The sequence below is a fragment of the Rousettus aegyptiacus genome, unplaced genomic scaffold (genome assembly GCF_014176215.1).
Source record: "Rousettus aegyptiacus isolate mRouAeg1 unplaced genomic scaffold, mRouAeg1.p scaffold_m13_p_12, whole genome shotgun sequence".
In the NCBI taxonomy this organism is placed as follows: domain Eukaryota; kingdom Metazoa; phylum Chordata; class Mammalia; order Chiroptera; family Pteropodidae; genus Rousettus; species Rousettus aegyptiacus.
Genome location: NW_023416287.1, coordinates 65,334,788 through 65,350,935, shown reverse-complemented (window position 1 = coordinate 65,350,935; position 16,148 = coordinate 65,334,788). Strand labels below are relative to the sequence as shown.

The 16,148-nt window shown below is 33.7% G+C and overlaps 1 protein-coding gene across 10 annotated transcripts in view; it reads left to right on the top strand.

The window, feature by feature from the left end:
* Window positions 1-16,148, top strand: part of NOL4 (nucleolar protein 4) — a 277,921-nt gene that overhangs the window by 241,447 nt on the left and 20,326 nt on the right. The window lies entirely within an intron of this gene.

Below are 16,148 nucleotides of genomic sequence, written 5' to 3'. Positions count from 1 at the left end.
AGTATGCAAACTTGTAATTAAACCTTAAACTATTTCCAGTAATCCAGTAATATTATTATTTTGAGACTATTGTCTGTGTATTGGGGTTTTAAGAAAATTTGTAATTAGGTTGGTGTCAGTGAAAGCTGGGATTTTCAGCAGGGGGCAAAGTAGAAACAAATGTAAGTAAAATCAATCAATTTAAACAAAAATTCCAATATCTTGTATTTGAATTGGTAGTATCAGTGAGAACTCAATGTTTCTTTTTGTTCTTTTTTTAAAAATAACATTTTCTATTGTTTTCCATTGAAAATGCCTAAAAACAAAGTCCAATGTGAATTTGAAAAGTTGAATTAGGTTTGGTGGGCAGGGAAATGCATTATTTGTGTCCAATGATAATATAATTCAGAAAATCACTTATCTTCACAATACTGGAAATCTGCCTTGTGTGTGTTCAGGAGAGATTCGGCTGGAAGACTGGGGCTCTTATTCTGCCTTAAAATTCAAGGTCCTCTAAGTACAGAACCTGAATTACCTATCTGAGCTTTAGTCTATATCAATTGTCTTCTAGCTCAAATAAGCAGTGGCTCAAGTGGAAGGGGTAAAAAGAAAGCAGTTCATTTTGAAAAGAAATTAAGTTTCAAGTGTATATTCCGTTTTCAACAGCTAGTAAACCTTCTCAGCTGTTTTCAAGGCTTATTTTTATTTAGATAGCACATCAGCAAGAAAGAGCAAATCCAAGATCAGAAAAGGAAAACACAAAAATGAAGCATTCTTTTAGCTTATAAAACTGAAAAAGTCTAACACTTCTTCTTTAGTATTTTACATAAGAAATAAGAACTGATAGGTAGTCTGTAATTTAACTACCAAATCAAAAACTTGGGAGAACAGTATATTCACTAAGGATTTTATTGACACAAAATTTTGGTCTTCTAGATTTAAAAAGACACTATTTTATTAATTTATTTAATATAAACTAATAACAGTAACTGCTACTTATTGAGGATATCAGTGTAATCTCCATTTAATCCTTACACAGTCTTATGAAATATGTTCTGCAATTTGGGGGGAATTTTTTGTATAATTAAATTTGCCCCCACTTTAAAAATATAATGCTATAGGCACCACTTCCTTTTTTTTTTTTTCTAACATGATTGAAACCTATTTTGTGAGGCTCAGAGAGGCAGAATGACTTACCCAAAGCCCCTCCATAATAAAGAGAGGAGCCAGGATTTGAACACAGGCATTCTGATGTCAGAGTCTAAACATTGTAAACTACTGAGCTAATACATGTAATGGAAGTAAATACTGAAGTTAAATGATCATCCCTGGTAAGCACCGATATAGCCTCTGTCTCCAGAAACTGTTGTTCTATTCTAGATGTATCATGTAAATGAATGAGTCATGTAATATATAATCTTTCATGTCTGGCTTTCACTTTGATATTTTCAAGTTTCTTTTGTGTTATATAGCAAGTATCAATACTTCATTCTTTTTTTTATTACCAAGTAATATTCTATTACATGGATATGTCATATTTTGCTTAGCCATTCATCAATTGATGGGCATTCAGGTATTTTCCACTTTTGGGTTACTACGAATAGTGCTGCTATAAATATTTATAAGTCTGTGTATATGTGTGTGTGTATGCTGAATATAAATATAAATATACATATATATGAATGAATGAAATCAGTATTGTTGGCATATCCCTAGGAGTGGAATTATTGGTTCATAACTGTGATAACTCTAACATTTTGAGGAATATCAGGCTGAACATGGGATGTCTTTACATTTATTTCATTCTTTTTACATTTCTCTCAACTATGACTCAGTATTTACAGTACAAGCTTGTACTTCTTTTGTTAATTTTATTGCTAAGTATTTCCCTTTATGATGCTGTTGTAGATGGAATGTTTTCCTTAAAACATTATCCTACATTTTTCTGTTTTTGGAAGAGTTTGTGAAGTAATGGTATTACTACCTTATGTTTAATAGAATTCAGGAGTGATGCTATCTGTGCCTTGGATTTTTCTGGGAGGTTTTTGATTACTAACTCAGCCTCTTTACTTGTTATAGGTCTAATTATGTTGCCTATTTTCTCTTCAGTTATTTTAGGTGGGTTGTGTTTTTGAAGGAATTTATTTCAACCGAATTAACCAATTTATTATTTATTATCTAATTTATTTATTATTATTATCATCTAATTTATTATTATTATTAAGTTGTTCATAGTATTTCTTCATTATCCTTTTTTATTTTTTTGTAAAGATCGAGAGATTTTTTTTCTTTCTTTGGATCCAAGCTTCTTTTTTTCTCCCTTTTTATTTTTGGAAGGTCAATAGTGATGCCCCCTCTTTCAGTTTTTATTTTAATCATTTAAGTGTTCTCCCTTTTCTTCTTGGTGATACTAGCTAAAGGTTTGTCAAATGTCTTGACCTTTTCAAAGAAGCAGCTTTGTGTTTCATTTTTCTGTTTTCTCTATTTCATTGATTTCCATTTGCATATTTATTATTTCCTTCATTTTGCTTACATTAAGTTTAGTTTGCTCTTATTTTCCAGTGTCTAAGATGAAAAGTTAAGACTTTTATTTGAAGTCTTTTTTTCTCTTTATAAATAGGCATTTACAGCTATAAATTTCCTTTTAAAGCACTGCTTTATCTGCATCACATCATTTTGGTATGTTGTGTTTTCATTTTCATTTACCTAAAAGTATTTTCTAATTTCCTTTGTCACTTCTGCTTTGACCCATTGCTTATTCAGGAGTATGTTGTTTACTTGCCACATATTTGTGAATTTCCCAAATTTCTTTCTGTTAATTTCTAATTTTATTCCATAGTGGTCAGACAACATGCTTCATGTAACTTTAATCCTTTCAAGTTCATCAAAGCTTGTTTTATGACCCAGATCATGGTCTATCCTGGGCCGTGTTCCACGTGTACCTGAGAAGAATGTTTGTTCTGATGTTGGCATTGGGGTATTTTGTAAATGTGTATTACACCTAATTGATTATAGTGTTGTTTAAAGTCTTCTATATTCATGCTTAGATTTTATATTCATTATTGAAAGAAAGGTATTGAAGTCTCCAGCTACTATCGTTGAATTGTTTACTTTTGTCTTCAATCCTGACAGTTTTATTTTGGGACTCTGTTGTTAGGTACATATATTGTTAATATTGACATACCTTTTTAATGGACTCACTCTTTTATCATTATAAAACATTCTATTTTATCACTAGTAATTTCTTTTAAGTCTGTTTTGCTTAATATTATTTATGTCATATCAGGAAAAGACAATGGATTATCGTAGTAGTTCTAAAAATGAAGAGAAGTAGACAAAGCTTTGGACATGGTAGTGGCATATAGAATATAGAGCAAATTGAGTATTGCCCACCTTTACTCAAAAAACCAAAATAGCTTATCTTTGCTCCATAAATGGCTAAGTAATTTTGGGAGTCAAATGCCAAAGGCAAATGTAAGGCCTCTTATTTAGAAATTAAGAATTTCAAGACAGTGACAACAGAGCATTAAACAAAGCATGGGCGTCCTGAGCACAGGGTCCTATGGGACTACACATGTTTAATGCCCCACTTAACTCCTTTGATTTACTTAGCAACTCAGAGTAAGCATTGTGTTTTCATGAAAAGGCAGGGAGCTATTGATGGCGAAAAAAATAATATATACAAAGAAAAAAAAGATTGAAGACACAAGTGAGACTATTTTGAGAGATAGTTTTTTTGTTGTTTGTTTTGAGAAGAGAAGGGAGAACTTTGGGGCAACTGCAACCATGAGTAAAAATTGAGAGGGAATTAAGTAAATTTTTTGCCATGAATCAGTAATGAGCATGGCTCCAAAGGTTTTTCTTGCCCTTCAACTCATTCTCTACAGAAAAACCAAAGTAATCTTTAAGGAAAATCTGATCACATCACTTCATTCTCTAAAACCCTTCAATGGGCTCTCATTGTGCTCAGCAAAATGACATTAACCAGCTTTTCATGCCTCCCTGTCCACCCACCTGAAGTTTTTTTGACCTGCCTTTTTTTTTTTTACCCTTACATCCCTAATTTATTGTTCATCTTTTAAATCCAGAACTCTAAATTTAGATCAAATATAGTCATAACTCTCATAACGTCCTGAAATTATCCTTTGAAGCATGTACCACAGTGCACACATATGTAATCACAATACATTGATATGCATAACTCAGTTAGGTTGTTCAGTAGCGCTCAAAAGCGACACAGGGAATCTGGTATAGATTCTAGCTATGCAGCCATATAAATGATTAAAAAATAGGTTTTATAAATTTACAGTTTACCGTAGATACTATGGCACTACGGTGAAGTCCACCTTGTTTGTGTGTCTCCTCCCAAGCCTCACTGTCATAGACAGCATCTAAAGAGAGGTAAGAAAAATTAATAACAACCTCTTTATTTTTAAAGTCATAGAAAGAAAGAAATAGGCCAGGAAAGTTAGATGACTTGCTCAATGTTACACAGGTTGACTTGTTGGGTATTTAGTTAATACATCTTCTGGCTTCTGTATTATGACATAAAGATCTCTTAAGGACACAGCAAAGAACAGCTTTGAACAATTCAGACTGTCTGTGTAATGCTGAGAAGAAAAGGGAGTAGCATTATAACCAGTATGGCATACAGCAAATCAAAAATGATGTGAATTTCTTTTAGCAACAGCTTTGGGCTGAATGTCACTGGTTTAAAGGAGGAGACTGGGGAGGGAAGCAGCAAAAGACTAGTCTTGGCAAATAACAGCTTTAGACTTAAACCAAAGAGAATGTCCCAGCTCACATTGAGAAAGGACTATAGCTATGGTAATGCTAGCAAAGGAAATGGTTAATTGTCTGCTATGAAAGAATAACTTTTCTTCTCAAAAACACATACTACCTGTAACACTGGTACTGGCTATTGATTTTTTTTTTTTTTTTTTTTTTTTTTTGCTTGTCACTTAAAGGTAGCGAGATTGATCAGTCCCATGATTTTCTTTATTTGAGGACTTTCTTCATCAATTCTGGGAACCCCAAACATTCTTCTAAAAATGGTATTATCTTTAGCTTATTTCTTCATTTTTAAGACATCAGAATAGTAAATTTCCTATAACAAGTTTGAAGCTGTGGAAAAAGAAACTACATACATATACATAAATCTTAAAAGCTAAAAAGGACATAACAGATTAATTAGCATTACATGAGATGCCAACATTATATCTGATGGCTGACAACTCCAGCTAATCTAAGTCTGAGATTTCTTGATTTCAGGAGTTGTAGAGACCTTCTGAAAAGTGTGGAAAGAAACGAGTTTCAAGAGGCCAAGTTGAATTAGCTCCACATCTGACTTAATTTGTAAAGCACGTAAAGACAATCCATCAACAGAAAACCATTAATAGAGAAACTGTGAAGTATGATGTGGGAGGGCAAAGACTGAAGGAAATATACTACAGATCATGCTATGTACAAGAAGAATGTAAAGGCAGAAAAATGAAAAAGGATACCTTAGCAACATTTGGATTTAACAAGTATTTTAGAGTTCTCATGTTCGAATCACTATAATAGGTACTTTGATAGACTATTCAGGCTACAATAACAAAAATACCACAGACTTGGTGGGTTAAACAAAAAACATTTATTTCTTACTGCTCTGGAGTCTGAGAAGTCCAAGATCAAGGTGCCCACATATTTAGTGTCTGGATAGAGCCTGCTTCCTAGTTCATAGATGCCCATCTTTTCACCGTGTGTCCACATGGTGGAAGGAGTCAGGGAACTCTCTTAGGTCTCTCTTAGAAGGACACTAATCATATTCCTGAGGGCTCCACCCTCATGACTTAATCACCTTCTAAAGGCCTTACCTCAAATCCCATTACATTGGGGATTAGATTTCCATATAAGAATTTTGAGAGGAATGCAAATCATCAGTCTATGGCAGGTACTTTAAAAGAAATGAAGTTGAGTGAGGCAGAATCACTGACCTCAAGAAACAGATCAATTAGAGATTAAAAAAAAATGTTCTAAACATCAAAATCCTTTAATATTCTGATTAAACAGTACATCCTCTGTGAAGCCTCCTCCACCTGGACACCCTTCAACCCTTTGGAAGATTCACTCTCATCTCATCACTCTCATGCATATATGCCTTTATTCTAGCACTTATCTCATTGACTTGTGACATATGTTTTCAAATATCTTTTCCTGTATAGATGTGTAATCCTTGAAAGCGGACACCGTCTTGTTCACTATTACATCCTTTGAATGAGGCCAGACATAGAAAAAGTGCTCAACCTTGATGACTTAATGAATAAATTTTTAAAAATAGAACGGTCAATGCCAAAAGTCAAAAAGGTGCAAAGAGAATTATATGTATATTGGGTGATAGGGGGGAAGAGTTTTTCTTTGAATTAGAGGGGGAAAAAAATGGAATTAGAGGAAAAGAATTAGAGGGAAAAAGAAAGATTAAAATAAACTTGAGGATTCTGTTGATGAAAGTGGAAAACTCCAAAGAGTTTTATAAACTGTTTAATTTTGAATATAGTAGCAATAGGAAACCTTGCCCATGTCAGCAACTTCATAGCATGGAAAGGGTGCCCTTCAAATCCGTTAGCCAACTTCCATTTTTTTTTTTAGAGCTGGCAAGGGTCTGCACCCAACAATCCAAATTTTCAAGTTGGAGTGTTATCAAAGTGACAGCAGTTACAATTTGCATAAAGAATTTATTCAAATTATCGAACTGAAATGAGAAGCAAGCAAGCAGCCAATCCTCCCATTATTATCACATCCAATTACATAGGACTTTGGAATGCTTTCTTTCTATGAGGAAGTTCACATTGAGCTGTCTAAAGAGAGCAATTGTGGTTCACTGTGGTTATCCATTGGATCTTTTGAGTCTAAATTATATGCATAATGCATGCGTAAGTTAACTACTGATGTCCTCTCCACAAACTCTATTGGGTGGACTTTTCAATTTGTTTTTCAACTCTGATATAAACTGGGCTGATATACAGACCGAAATCTAACATGACCAAATTGTATTAATAATGACCATAATAACTAACATTTGGATAGCAATTTCTTCTTTGCCCGAATCTTTCCATCCATTATTTTCTTTGTTCCTCACTAATATTCAAGATTGTTGGCTATAAAGATACTTTGAATCAGGGCCTATAATTATGAGTCTAAGGAAGCTTGGCCATAAGATTCACCACCACACTAGAGCTGGTTCATAGTGTTTAACTGGCTTTGTATGTGGATAGGGCTGTCCCCAGGCATCAACATTCTGAGACATCACTTATCTGAAATTATCAAGGGAATGCTTCTGTTCATTTATTGTCTTCACTGCTTATCTACCATTCACTCTTCAATACACTGTAACTGGCTTCTCCACATCATTTGGCTGAACCTGGTCAGATTAGTTTATCAGTAATTCCACTGTTGCCAAACTAAAGATGATTTTACCTTCTATCTCACCAGATTTCTTGGGAATATTTGAATGTGTTGATGATTAGAGATTTGAAACATCCACTCTCTTGGCTTCCATGATAACACTCTAATGTCACCTTGTGTTCCTTGGCTAATTCTTGCCAGCTTCTTGGATCTTTCTCTGTACTTATGCCCTTCCATGCTAGGATTCTCCTAACATCCTGACCTTGTCCCTTTAATCCTCTTGTTCTACACACTGTTCAAAGGAGAGCCGACTAACTCCAGTGGTTTCAACTGCAAAATATGCCAAAAAATGTGTATCCACTTCATGCTTTGCTTAAAATTTTATATCCAATTGTCCACCAGATAGCTTGATCTAGACACCCCTGGAAACATAATATTTAATTATTGTAAAATGAATTCTTCATTCTACACATACCATTGCCTGGTTCTAGGGTTGTCTCATGTAGGAATGCCCTCCCCTGCACTTATACCAGCTATTATGTTCTCTGTGATAATTTTCTTATGGTTTCCTCACCTATTGTTTTCATCCTGTATGTTCCCACAATACCTGAATCATGTCTCTTATTTAACCTGTTATGGTTTTTTTTTTTTTTTCCCTATATTAGACTGTACACTTTGACGGCAGGCAAGGTGACTTTTTTTAACTATTATATCACCAGTGTCACTAGGAAACTGGCTTATATTAGTGCTCAATTAATATTAAATGGGTAAATGAAAGACTCAGTGAAAGAAGTCGTTCTAATAAAATATTGTGCCTCTTTGGAGAACTTAACTAAATCCAACTGAGCATGGGAATAATAGTTACGCAGTTGAGGATGTCTTTTTGAAATTTCCCCTTTTCTCTTACTACCCCCAAAGAACACAATATTGGAAACAGAGAAGCATTTTATATCAAATATTTTGGACAAACATGTCAAAATACAGAAATTCTGTTTTAAAGTGTATTCCATTTAAGTCTCCTGATTCGGGAAAGAAATTTTTACCATAATTGTCAAGAGAACTTGGAAGGTATAGTTTTTACCTTTACCTCACTCTCTCAATAACTCATTCTGGCTCACTAGCCACATGCAAAGAAGTAGTGCAGATGCGTGGAGAGAGAACCATTGTCATCCTGCTCCAGGAGACCAGCTGGGTGTTTCTGTTGTGTGGGAAAATGCATCAGGTCTATTATGTTAAACTGTGTAGATAATGACTTTATAGAGTAGAGCCTAAAATTGATTCACTGAAGTTAAGCAATCCCCTCTGGTTAATTTGTACGCCCTTTACACAATGGGAAGATCCACATGATAACATGTGATGAAAGGTGACTGTGGGATCGAATTGAAGTCAACATAATTGGGACTATGCCCTTATTATATCTCAAAAGAGTTCCAGTAAATCTGAGTGAGTTATCAAAGCACGTTCTATAGTTCATAGTGAAACAATTTGTGTCTAGAAATTTTTCTTTCACTATGTCCAACTTGTGACTGTCTATTCTGAGTAAGCCCATTTCTCCCATGTGTGTTCCTTCAATGACCTGACTTAATCAGGATATTTTCGTACTTTAAACCCCACTTATGTGTATCCTTACTTCAATTGTGTTCCCTTTCTTTCAAATATAAGTTTATTGATATCTACGCTATACATACAATAGCCACTACTCACATGTGGCTATTGAAAGTGAGATTAATTAAAATTAAATGAAATTTAAAATTCTGTTCCTTAGTCACATTGAGACAATATTTCAAGTGTTCAACTGTCAAAGTGGCAAATGGCTACTATATTGGAGAACACTGATTCTAAACTCAACTCTTCTCACCTTACACCATTATGATAGTTTTATTATTGCCGAAAACCCTTTGTACATTCATTCTATCAGTCTTCTTGCATGTAATTATGTGTGTACCACTCCTTAATAAAATAAATGGGGTCAATGAATAACCTTATAGAAACTTAAATGGTGATTCTTAAATAGTAATAATTTTAATTTTAACTGCTTGGATTTTAAATACCTTTCAGTTATTTAAGTGTTCTGATAATTGTTAATAAATTATAACAAGTGTTGAAAACCTCTTTGACATAGGCTGGTAGGACTTTAAAACTAGAAACTGTCAACATAAATAAAGAAGTAGACTAAGGCAAGCTAAAGAAATGAGCTTATTCAGGAATAGCAGAGGAATTGCAATTCCGAACACAAATTTTGTGAAGCTACAGGCAAGTCCACTGAGGGTTTGCAGTGTATTTATGGGCAGAGAACGTAAAGAGAGGAAAGTTCTGTTAGACTCTGTTAAGATCGAAAACAGATGGAAACAAGCTTTGAAAATTCCCCAAGGAGACAAAACCAGTCCAGTCACACAAACAAAGAACAGTTCATCTCATTTTGCGAGACCAACCCCACCAGGGTCATTTCTTGTTCATGCCTCTGAAAACCATAAGCAACACTTTCCAAGACTGATCCTAGGCAACCCTGATTAGCGCCCTATCATTTAAGAAAATTCCAATATTATTAGTTTTTTATACATCAGACATTTATGGACAATCAGTCTCAGTCCTTAAATTTTGTTTTCCCCAACACAAATATCCTCTAGTTCCATTTTAGATTGAAATTCTTTCACCAAATTTTAAAAGAACTTGTGACAGAATTCAAACTTCTGATGTTCAGAGAAAGCAAAACACAAACTTAACATATTTGAAATGTGACCATACTTTTCCCACTGAGCTTGTTTTTCCAATTTTTCCATGTATATTATATAACCTGGAACTCAACTGAGAGTGTGAATGATTAACACACATATGTATTAAAATACAGAGTTTCAAAGAAATGATTCTTATTTGTACACTTTAATGATTGGAAATTATGATAATCATTTGCTGGAAACTTGCAAGGAAAATGATATTAATTATCTGTAAAATAAAGTAAACCTTCTTTCATTCTCTCTGACTGAGCCCTCAAATCTTTCACCAGATTTCTGTGTCAGGAAGCCTCAGAGAAAGGATTCTGAAAAGGGACGCAAGTGGCCTTGTTTTTGCCCTCACCTACCCAACACGTGTAATTGGTTTCATAGCTCAGTATTGATCAGCCTTTTCTGGCGGCAGCTTCCTAAAAGCCTATTCTTTATCGAGCAAAATGGAGCTTTATGTACTCTTAAGATCCTCTTGAGAATTTTGTCTTGTGCCTACTCATGAAGGAGAGGAGTAAAAAGACTTCATTAGTACTCTGGGACCTCTTTTCTGGAGCCTGCTGTTATACCTCTCAGGGCTTTCCAGGTGGTATAGGCTCTTTATGGTTGGCTTCATTTATTTTCCTTGTACGACATCTTTTGAACTTTGACATGTCCTCTGGGAATTTATCTGAATAAACCAGTTAACTTCTACTATTTTGTTCAGATAACTTTACTCAACAGCTCTCTGCTTCTCAGGAAGACGCTCTCTTGGGGAGTCCAGAATGTTCCACTTTTCTAGTAAATCAGAAATATCACACTCTCTGTATGGAAGTCAAATTAGTCATATTCTATGACTCCTCTTTCCTGGGTTCGGGTATAGCTGGTGCTTCCTGAAATAGGCACCAGGTTGCTCCCCTAGCCTTTCTAGAGATCTTGCATCTGTCTGCCTGAATAACTTCAAGAGGGAAAAAAAAAGCCAGAATTACCTTATTTTTTTCTTTCATGTTAAAAATTTCAAATGCCAGGTATGATTACAGTTACAATGATAAATATTTCCTTTTCTGATTTCAAGGCTCATGGCCATTTTAAATGACATTTGGCTCTTGACTAACATACAAATGCTTTCTCTGAAAGCCCTCCTCCCATCTATGTACAATTGCTAGAACTAGAGGAACTGTATGTGTTTGAATGTGAGTCCACACAGTGCAAACTCTCCTCCTGCACTGATATTTGGTCCACTGATTCAAATTCAGAATTAACAAATAATTACAAAATTAAATGTGTGGTGACTAACATTCTAGTCAATGTCTCAATGGTTTTAGGAAGAAACATTATTTCTGGCATTTTAAAATCATTAGGGAACATCATTCTCTTGAGTATTGCGAACGATTCTAAAAGTAGCTTGTACACTACTCTAGGAATTTTTTTCTGGTTCCTATTTTTGTCAATATAAATTAACCTTTTATTCTTCGGGAGTAATATTGTAGGGATAATCATATTTTTTTAATGGTTTGTTCCTGAAAGATATTCATAAATGCAGTTTATCCATAATTGTGAGGGAATATCATATTGTGTTTATTTTTGTGTGATCTTTCAAAGCAGACATTTTTTGTATCTTTATAATATACCCCTATCTTTCATGTTTTCATCTTCCATGGGCCATTTTTTTCCCCACCTTTATCCAACTATGGTCTGCTCCCATGATTTCTTGTTTTTTGTAAAGTGTTAATTTGCATTCTATGTAACTTACAAAGGTGAGAAATTGAGAGGAGAACATTAACCTCTATGGAAATCTGTCAACCCTGTCTGCTTCACATACAAGAAAATATTGTCTAGGTTCATAAAAATGATTGTGCTTATTAACTTTTAAATCTCTTGATTTTTGACAAAGCAAATATTTGATAAGAAATCATTGAGGAAAGGCAGGCAAATGCATTCTATCTCCAAATACTTCTTCTTAAAATTTTGTCTTTTATATTGAGGTATAGTTGTCATATATTAGTTTCACTTGTACAACATAATTATTTAGTATTTGTATACATTGCAGAATGATCACCACAGTCTAGTTAATGTATGTCACCTTTCAAAGTTACAAATTTTTTTACTTCGATGAGAACTTTTAAGATCTGCTATTTTAGCAACTATTGAGTATGCAATAGTCATAGTGAGCTATAGTCATAATACTGTACATGTCATCACCATGACTTATTTTATAACTGGAACTTTGTACCTTTCAACCCCCTTTGCACATTCTGCCCACACCCCACAATCTGCCTCTGGCAATCATCAGCCTGTTCTCTGTATTTATGAACTTGGTTTATTTGTTTTGTTTTGTTTTGTTTTGTTTTAGATTTCACTTATAAATGAGATCATATGGTGTTTGTCTTCTCTGCCTTATTTAACTTAGCATAATGCCTTCAAGGTTCATTCATGTTGTTGTAAATGGCAAGATTTCTTTTTTTATGTCTAAGTAAAACATATACATATATGTATATGTATATGTGTGTGTGTGTGTGTGTGTGTGTGTGTGTGTGTATGCCACATTTTCTTTATCCATTCATCCATCAGTGGACACAAGTTGTTTTTATATCTTGGCTATTGTAAATAAAGCTGCAATGAACAGGGGTGCATATATTTTTTAAGTTAATGTTTTCATTTTTGTGGAATAAACACCCCAAAGTGGAATTGCTGGATCATATAGTACTTCTATATTTTTATGTTCTCTGGAAATTACATATTTTTAATTTTTTTGAGACTTTATACTGTTTTACATAGTGGCTGTACCAACTTACATTCCTACCAACAGTGCACAGGGGTTCCCTTTCTCTACATCCTTGCCAAAATTTACTGTCTTTTTCCATCTAATAGACACTCTAACAGGAGTGAGGTGATATGTCATTGTGGTTTTGATTTGCGTTTTCCTGATTGAGCACTTTTTCATGTACCTGTTGCACATCTCTATGCCTTCTTTGAAAAGATGTCTATTGAGATCTTTTGTCCATTTTTTAATCATATTGTTTCTTTTTCTGCTATTGAGTTGTATGAGTTCATTACATGTTTTGAACATTTTCTCTCATTCAGAGGTTACTTTTTAATTTTGTTAAGGGTTTCTTTTACTCTGCAGAAGCTTTTTAGTTGTTTATAGTCTCACTTGTTTATTGTCCTTTTTTTGTCTTTGTTTTTGGCTATCAAATCTGAAAAGTCATTGCCAAGACTAATGTCAGGTAGCTTACTGCCTATATTTTCTTCTAGGAGTTTTATGGTTTCAGGTCTTAGGTTCAAGTCTTTAATTTGAGTTAAGTATGTGTACAGTGTACGATAGTAGCCTAGTTTCATTCTTTTGCATGTGGCTATCTACTTTTCCCAATACTATATACTGAAGAGAGTTTTCTTTCCCCATTTCATATTCTTGGCTTGTCATAAATTAATTTTCCATATATGTGTGAGTTTATTACAGGCCTATTTATTCCATTGATCTGTGTGTCTGTTTTTATGCCAATACCATAACGTTTTATTATGGTAGCTTTGTAATACAGTTTGACATCAGAAAGCATGATGCCTCTGGTTTTGTTAAGATTGCTTTGGCAATTTGGGGTCTTTTATGGTACAACACAAAATTTAGGATTGCTTATTATATTTTGATGAAAAATGCCATTGGAATTTTGGAAATAACTATGGTTATTTTAACAATATTAATTTCTGCAAACCATGAGCACAGAATATCTTTCCATTTATTGTATCTTCTTTCTTTCATCAATGTCTTCCAGTTTTCAGTGTATAGGTCTTTTACCATCTTGGTTAAATTTATTCCTAGGTATTCTTTTTGACACAATTTTAAATGGAATTTTCTTAAGTTCTTATTCCAATGGTTTGTTTTTGTTGTACAGAAATGCAACAGATTTTTTTACATTGATTTTGTATCCTCCAACTTCACAGAATTCATTTAGTTCTAACCATTTTTTGATGGAGTCTTTAGGATTTTCTATATATGATATCATGTCTTCCGCAAATAATGAAAGTTATACCTCTTCCTTTCAAATATGGATGGCTCTTTTTTTCTTTTCTTACCTAGTTTCCCTGGCTAGAACTTTGCACACTATGTTGACTAAAAGTGGTGAGAAAGGGCATACTTTTCTTGTTCCTGAACTTAGAGGAAAAGATTTCAACTTTTCCCCATTGAATATATTGGGCTTTTATATTGTTCTTTGTTTGTTATTGAGTAGCATGAGTTCTTTATATATTTTGGATTTTGCTACTTATCGGATGTGGTTGGCAGATTGTTTTTCCCATTCCAAAGTTTGCCTTTTCATTTTGTAATTTTCTTTTGCAAAAGCTTTTTAGTTTGATGTAGTCCTAAATGTTGATTTTAGCTTATGTTGTTTCTGATTATTGTCATATTCAAAAAATCATCACACAGGATAATGCCAAGAAACTTCCTATGTTTTTTTCTAGGAGTTTTATGGTATCAAGTCTTATATATAAATTTTTAATCAGTTTCAAGTTCATTTTTGTGAGTAGTATAAAACAGGTTTTCAATTTCCTTTGTCTGCATGTGGTTATCTAGTTTATTCAAGAGACTATCCCTTTCCTATTCAGTGTCCTTGGCAAATATTATTTGACTGTATATGTGGAGTTTATTTCTGGGTTCTTGATTCTGTTCCATTTGCTGTGTTTCTATTTTTATGCCATTACTATTGTGTTGTAATTACTGTAGCCTTGCATAGTGTAGTTTAAAATCAGAAGGTATGATACCTCTAGCCTTATTCATTTGCGAGATGGCTTTGGCTACCTGAAGTCTTTTTGTGGTTTCATACAATTTTAAGATTGTTTTATTATTTCTGTGAAGAAATGCCATTGGAATTTTGATAGAGATTGCATTAAATACATAGGTTTTGCGTATTACAAACACTTTCACAATATTAATTCTTCTGATCCATGAACATGGAATATCTTTCCATTTGCTCGAATCTTCATTTCTTTTCATCAAGGTATGTAGTTTTTATTCCACAGATATTTCACTTGGTTAAATTTATTCCAAAATATTATAGTTTTTATGCTATTGTGAGTGGGACAATTTTCTTTATTCTTTTTCAGACATTTGGTTGTTAGTGTATAGCAACACAACTGATTTCTGGATGCGATTTTGTATCTTGCAACTTTCCTAAATTCATTTATTAGTTCCAACAATTTTTTGTTTTGTTTTTAGAATTTTCTGTGTAGAAGATACTACCATCTGCGAATAACAGCAGTTTTACTTCTTCCTTTCTGATTTGAATGCTTTTTATTTCTTCATATTGCCTAGATAGGTCTTGCTAGGACTTCTAGTACTATGTTGAATGAGAGTGGTGAGAGCAGGCACCTTTGTCCAATACCTGACCTTAGAGGAAATACTTTCAGCCTTTTACCACTAAGTGTGATATTAGCTGTGGGTTTGTTCTCTATAGACTCAATTATGTGAACATATGTTCCTTCTATTCCCAATTTGTTGAGGGTTTTTATTTTATATGGATACTGTATTTTGTCAAATACTTTTTCTGTTTCTACTTAGATGATCATATGATTTTTATCTTTCATTCTATTAATGTGATATAGCATTGATTGACATCCCAGGGATAAATCTCACTTCCTCATGGTGAATAATCCTTGTAATGATTTGCTGAATTTGATTTACTAATATTTGGTCATTTTTGCATCTATATATCTAGAAATACCAGTTATACTTTTCTTGTAGTATCCTTATCTGGGTTTGGTAGTAGGGTAATTCTTGTCTTATGAGATGAGTTTGGAAGTGATCCCTCTTTAAATTTCTTGAAGACTTTAAGAAGGATTGGCATTGATTATTCTTTAATTGTGTGGGGTAGTGTTCACCTATGAAGCCATCAGGTCTTCAAGTTTTATGTATTGGGAGGTTTTGATTACTGATTCAATCCCCTTATTCATTATTCATCTTCAGATTTTCTAGTTCTTCCTGTTTTAGTCTTGGTGTGTCATATATCTCTAGGAATTTATCCATTTTTTCCTAAGTTGTCCAATTTGTTGGCATACAGTTGTTCATATAGTCTCTTATGATCCTATGTATTT